Genomic DNA, 7,321 nt, shown 5'->3' with positions numbered 1-7,321 from the left:
TAAATTTCCATGTTTCTACAATGCCTCAAGTCACTACAAAGCAAGGTCTGTGCTCAATGCTGATCTTAATGCACCAAAAAAAAAAAAAAAATGCCTTTAAGTATGTTTAAGTATGTTCTTCCTTCACATAATAGACTTCACTGGGCAGCGGGCCAATATTGACAGTCCATTGATCTGTTATTAACATTGAACTTAAGCTAGGTACACAAGTCATTTTGTTTATTATGATTATGTTAGGCAAAGGCGCTATCATTCCGTAAATCCATAGTAGACAGAAGTAAAAAGAAACACTACAAGTCATGCATTCATGTGGGGAACAATTGCTGAACCCGAAGCATCCCAGCATAATGCTAGACATAGGAGACACCGTAAAGCAATACTGTGCCTTTCTCAAGGACGTATCATCATGCAAAGATTTTGTTTTGTATTTAAAGTTTTTTGTGTGATAAAATGCATATAACAAAAAGTTTTCTTTTTTGGTGATTTTTAGTGTGTAAGTCAGTAACATCTATTATATTCACAATGTTGTACTTAACATCACCACTATGCATTTTCAGAAGTTTTATAACACCCGAAACAGAAACTCAGTACCCCTTCAGCAGTTACTCTGATTCCCTTTCCCCTCAACTCCTGATAACCACAATTAAACTCGGCCTCTATGCACTTGCCCACTCTAGCTGTTTCATATATGTATTATGAATATGTATACAGGATTTGGCCTTTTGTGTCTGACTTACTTCTCTCCGCATCATGTGTTCAGAACCCATCTATGTCACAGCCTGCACCAGGACTTCATTCTATTTATGGCAGATTACTAAACCATCATATGTACTGCATTTTGTTTATCTCCATCTGTGGAGTGACACGTGAATTATTTCCACCTTTGGGCTATTGTGTCTAGTGCTGTAATGAACACTGGTATACATGTATCTGAGTCCTTGCTTTCATGGCTCTTGGAAGACCACCTAGGAGCAGAATTGTTGGTTCAGTTGGCAACTGTATGTCTAACTTTTTGAGAAACTGCCAAGCTTTGAGAAACTGCCAAACTGTTTTCCATAGTGACTGCATCATTTTACATTTCCATTAGCAATGCATAGAGTTCTCATTTCTCCACATCCCGACCAGCACTTGTTAGTTTTCCATTTTTGATCAGAATCAGTTTGTTGTTGTTGTTGTTGTTTGTTAAGTGCTGGGAAGCCGATTCCAACTCATAACAACCCTGTATGGGGTTTCTGAGGAGCATCTGGTTGCTGGTTTTGAACTGCTGACCATGTGGTTCGCAGTCCATTGCTCATCCTACAGCGTCACACCAGAACCATCCTAATGGGTATGATTATGCAGTGATTTTTTAACTGAGATTATAAACTACAGAATTTAATTTTGAGGGGTAGGACTGGGCATACTTGGATGTTGAAAAGCCTTACTAGTGATTATACTGCACATTTCTATTAGGAACCATTGAATTGGAACATAGTAGAAAGAATCTCAAAACTCAAACTATTTCATCTTCATGCCTCTCCCACATGTATTGCATCACACAAATATGGTTCCCAGGTGGCACAAATGGTTTGCACTACAGTGCTAACCTAAAGGTGAGCTGTTTGAGCCCACCTAGCCTTGGCTCTTTGAACCCACCTATGGAACAGTTGTATTCTGTAACACGTGAATCACCATGAATCAAAAACTCTATACAAATAACAACAGCATACACCAAAAAATTATTATGGAAGGTCTACCAATCAGAATCAGTCAGAAGAGCAAACTACACACATTTTGCCATAATTCAACCTTTACCAGAAGTGATGACCTTCACAATCTGAAACAGTGGCTGATAGTTTGTTTACTCTTGCAAGGAGTAGCTACTTAGCACATTGGAACCAAGATTAAGTCTTCTCTGGATTTGTTTTTGTGGGGTTTTTTTTTTTCTTCTTCTTTTACATCTTGATACAAATTAATGGTCTCTGCTTCGGACAAGACTTTGCCTATTGTTAGAGTTTGCGTTCTTTAAAACTAGAAATAAAGCTATGCTTATATTCAGTTCATCTGTTTTATTTGCAGGATATGTATGATTAGTGAGTACAAAGAATATATTTATAAAAATTCATATAAAGTGTATAAGATTGGTGAAGATATAAGAAAAGCATAAGAAACTATGCAGTTTAAGTTATTGCCTATTGTTGTGGTTATGTGCCATGGAGTCGGTTCTGGCTCATAGCGACCCTGTAACAGGGTTTCCAAGACTGTAAATCTTTACAGGAGCAGAAAGCCTCATCTTTCTCCCGTGGAACAGCTGGCAGTTTCAAACTGCTGACCTTGTGGTTCACAGCCCGATTCGTAACCACTACGCTACCAGAAAATTATGTTAATTCTTCTAAAAATAAAATGGTATAATTTTAACATTTACAGAGTCACGATGAGTCAAAACCGACTTGATGGCACTGACAACAAAAACAACAATGTGCAATGATTTGGACTTAAGATATTCTGAATTAAACATAACACATATCTTTGTTGTTAAGTGTCATTGAGTCAGTTCCAACTCGTAGCGACCCAGTATAGGGTTTCCAAGGAACGACTGGTGAGTTTGATCCATTGACCTTGCAATCCTTTGCTTATCCTGTAGTGTCATGCCAGAAGTCCAATATAACACATACCTAACGTCAAAGAGGAGGAGTCCTGGGGTAGTGCTGTGGGTTAATGAGCTGGACTGCAAGGTCAGTTTTAACCACAAAGGTCAGCAGTTCAAACTCACCAGTTGCTCCTTGGAAACCGTATACAAGGTTGCTATGGGTTGGAGCCGACTCAGCACTTAACAACAGTAGCCTCAAAGAGTGCAATCTGATGGGGAAAAAACAGATGCTTACACAGCTAATTAAAACTTAAGTCAGATTAACAAGTACACACATATAACGTAGGGTATTATAAAAGTACAGAGGAAATGAATAATTTGAGGTTGGAGATGAAAACGTTGTAAGAAAGTTGCAGCGTGATTTGGACCATATGGGCAGGAACAAGAGGCACAATGCTTTCCCCTTCCTTCACAGATTTTTCACTGGTTCAGCAGTCCCAAGAGAGGGATGCCACTTCAGACTGGCACCAGAAAGTTCTTCCTGAGGAACAAATTGCAGTAAAACCTGAAAAAGCCAGTACATGTGTAAGGAGAAAACCTGTCAGAGAAGAAAAAAATATTTTACATTTCCACGAGCTCTGGTAGCGTATTGGTTACAAGTTGGGCTGCTAGCTTCAAGGTCAGCAGCTTGAAACTACCAGCCATTCTTCAGGAGAAAGATGAGGCTTTCTGCTCCTGTAAAGATTTACAGCTTCAGAAATCCCATACAGGGTCGTTATGAGTTGGAACCAACTCCACGGCACATAACCAACCAACCAAGCAGTAGCATAGAGAAGTGACAAGACTGCATCCTGTCAAAGGCAGGCAACTTACAAGTCTCATTAACAAGCCACTACAGTGAGGAGTTCTGGTAGCGTAGTGGTTACAAATCAGGCTACGAACCTTAAGGCCAGCAGTTCGAAACTACCAGCCACTCTGCGGGAGAAAGATGAGGCGTTCTGCTCCCATAAAAGATTTACAGCCTCAGAAACCCTGTACAGGGTCGCTGTGGGTCGGAACCATGCAGGAGAAAGATGAGGCGTTCTGCTCCCATAAAAGACTTACAGCCTCAGAAACCCTGTACAGGGTCGCTGTGGGTCGGAACTGACTCAACGGCACTTAACAACAACCAGTGGGGCCCCAGCTCTCGCAGGTTTCACTGTATCCCATATAAAACCCCCATGCTGTCAAGTCGATTCTAACTCATCAACCCTATAGGACAAAGTAGAACTGCCCCACAGGGTTTCCCAAGGCTCTAATCTGTGCAGAAGCAGATTGCCACATCCTTCGCCCACAGAGCAGCTGGTGGGTTCGAACTCCCAACCGTTCAGTTAGCAGTGGAGTGCTTTAACTAATGTGTTACCAGGGCTTCCATATACTTCTTTGCACAGAATAAACGTCAGCCTTACCCTTTAACCCTAACTAACTGTGCACACCCAAAGCAGCAGATCTTCTGTAAACATGTGCCTAAAGAAGAGAGAAGACCGCAGCTAGTTCATGTCTGTCCCCCTCCCTGACACCTGGCCCAACATAGAGGGAAACTGCCAAGCCACTGGGCAGAGTTGGCAGAACACAGATGTTCTTTCCCTTCTCAGTTTCTCCTTCTCCTCTATCCCCACCAGGAAAATCCTAAAAAGAAACAGCACTGGATGGTGAACTGAGCAATTGTACCATTGCCCTGGAGGGCGGTGTAGCCTTGGGAGCAGTTCCAGCTCACTGCTCTGCTTTTGTCTCTAGTGAGAACTGCAATCTTACCAGTGATGTCATTGTTATCTAGTGCTTTCTCCACCACAGCAGCACACAATTTTGTTTAGACTTTTCAGAGATTATGAAGAAAGAAGAAAAAAAGATTCCTTGCTGACAAATATGATTTAAGAACGTAAATTGGCTAGATACTTCAAATAAGTAGGCTTTCCTGTAATCAAGGAAAAGAAGGACAATGTAATGAATTCAAAAAGAAACCATCCCCAGTAAATGAACATGCAGGTTTTGTGTGTGTGTGTGTGTGTGTGTGTGTGTGTGTTTAATGCAGATAACTCTGAGATGCACATTTCCTTGAACAGCATGCTTTGTGAGGATTTTGTCAGTCTTTCTCTTGAAGTTAAACCATAGACCAGGCAGTATCCTAGGCATTTCACACATGTTGCTTCCTTTAGGAAGGAAAATGCCCATGCCAAAGTCAGAAAGTCTGCAATGCCAGCATGCATTGCAAAGAAAAAATGTGAACCAGAGAATGGTTCAATCTCCACCCCCATGCCCCCCTCCCCCTTTCTTTTTGGATCTTAAGCAAGGCTTTTTATTTCAAGAAACAAAGATGCCCCCTAGTGTTCAAACTCTATAAAATGTTTGTTCTTGAAAGTACAGATTACTGAAAGGCTTAGTTCAAAATTGTTTTTCATGCTTCTCAAGTGAAGGAAGTAATTAGTCTTATTTCTTGAATTAATTTAACATGGCAGTTTCCCTTAGGCATTATATCAGTTGAATAAATATGATCTTAAAATCATGATATCATTTTAGGAATTAGAATCAAAGTAGTAAATCATCTTATTTCCTTGAATTTTAAAATATTGCTTTTCCTTCATTTTAGAAAAGCTTGCTGATTGTAAATATCTAGCCTGTTTACTTCTTTAAATCATTATATTTGTCATGTATGTGTAGGTGATAAAGGGTTTACTCTCCCTTTGTTATTTTCTGCTATTGTAAAGAAGTCATAGCAGTCTAAATTGTTTGATATAGTTATAAAAAAGACAAATTTATTTCACTTCAGTTTCCCTTGGACTATCTGAACTGTTCTTGTATTTCTCTATCACTAAGAAAATAAAAATATTACAGAGATGTTTAAAAATACAAATGAAACGTTTACTTGTAGTGTATTGTTGTTGTTGCTAAGGGCCATCAAGTTGGTTCTGCGTCACGGGGACCCTATGTACAACAGAATGAAACATCTCCCGGTCCTGAGCCATCCTTACAGTTGTATATAGAGAAATGTAAATACATTGTTCAACGATTTAATGGGCGTTTTTGATGGAATCCATAATACACACATTGAGTATATATCTAAGGGAAAAAATCACAAATCGTTTAGCTCATACTAGGGCCATTGCAAAGTCTATTTTATATAAGAAGGTAAGATATGAATATGCTTGAAATGTTTTACTTTTGTTGCTAAATCAAATAGTAATGCTGTCAGCAGTTTTGCTAGCAGCATTTTATCACCTGAGCAGAATCTGTCTCACAGAATAGGCTTGAGAAAGGGCAACCTGATACCACAGCATCTTGCACAAACATTGCACTATGACACCGCATATTGATGTAGCAGTACAATACAAACAGTGCACTGTGGTCTCAGGACAGTACACCATGAATATTTGATATCTCTAAACCTCAAACTCCATTGAACGCCTAGTCTTCCTTTACTTCTGCAAAAGTAGGAGCCACTTCTCCGTACTTCAGAAAGTAGTGATCATTGGCTAAGATGCCTTTTTGCTTGCATATTCTGTGACTTCCTAGAAATCTTATGATTTCCTTACATTGCACTTAGTTGAAGCAGCTTCACCTAAGGCAGCTGCAGATGGAAGTTTACAGCCTTACGGGTGCAAGAAGCACATGGTTATGGACTCAAGTTTTGCAACAGTGGTGAGGTGGGGCCAGGATTGGGCAGTGTTTCGTTCTGCTGTGCATAAGGTCGCTATGGGTCGGTACTGACTCAGGCACCTAACAACAACAACAAAAGTGCCCTCAAGTCGGTTCTGACTCAGTGATTCTGAGGAGCCACTGGTGAATTTGAACCACTGGCCTTGCAGTCCAGTGCTTATCCTATAGTGCCACACCAGGACTCCACTGATAATTTAGTCAGAAATAATACATGTTTCACTTTACTGTACCAAATACACTGTGCCATTTTACAGTGATTTTAACTACTCAAAAATTAAACTGTATTATAATTTTTCTGAGTCATCATCTTGGAACTGATGCTTGCATCCTCTCTGACTACTTTTCCTGCACTATATTTTTTCACTCAATTTCCTCATTAGGCAAACCTAACTCTCTTAACATTCCAGTGAAGTTTTTAGTAATTTATCATTTTTCTATAAGGTTTTCTTGAGATGTTCAAAATCTCACTGATCTCATTTGATTCCAAACAATTGCCAGTGTTAAGAACTGGTTGGTGTTGCTATTGTTGTCAAATGTCATAGAGTTCATTCCAAATTGTAGTAACCCTGTGCACAACAGAATGAACCACAGGCTGATCCTGTGCCATCCTCACAATTGTTGCATGTCTGCGCCCCTTGTTGCAGCAACTGTGTCAATCCATCTCATTGAAGAACACCTTTTTCACTGGCTCTCTACTTTACTAAGCAGATGTCTGTCCCCAGGTCCCCACGATAGCATGTTCCAAATACATGAAACAAAGCGTCATCATTCTCACTCCTAAGGAACATTTTGGCTAGACTTCTTTCAAGACAGATTTGTTCATTCTTCGATAGTCCATAGTATATTAAACACCATGAGTCAACGACATTAATTCTTTTTTGGTCTTCCTTATTTACTGTCTAGCTCTTCCATGCATATGAGATCATTGATTATTTTGTCAGGCATACTTTAGTCCTCAGAGATGGTGGTGATGGAATAAATGCTGTTGAGTCAGTTCCAACTCATAGCGACCCTATGCACAACAGAATGAAACACTGCCCGGTCCTGTGCCATCCTTAC

At 39.9% G+C, this 7,321-nt stretch overlaps 1 protein-coding gene across 5 annotated transcripts in view; it reads left to right on the top strand.

Annotated features, from left to right (window-relative positions):
* SSBP2 (single-stranded DNA binding protein 2) overlaps window positions 1–7,321 on the top strand; it is a 464,724-nt gene that overhangs the window by 443,727 nt on the left and 13,676 nt on the right. The window lies entirely within an intron of this gene.

Source organism: Chrysochloris asiatica, unplaced genomic scaffold (genome assembly GCF_000296735.1).
Source record: "Chrysochloris asiatica unplaced genomic scaffold, ChrAsi1.0 scaffold00145, whole genome shotgun sequence".
In the NCBI taxonomy this organism is placed as follows: domain Eukaryota; kingdom Metazoa; phylum Chordata; class Mammalia; order Afrosoricida; family Chrysochloridae; genus Chrysochloris; species Chrysochloris asiatica.
This window is presented reverse-complemented; position numbering and strand designations above follow the sequence as displayed.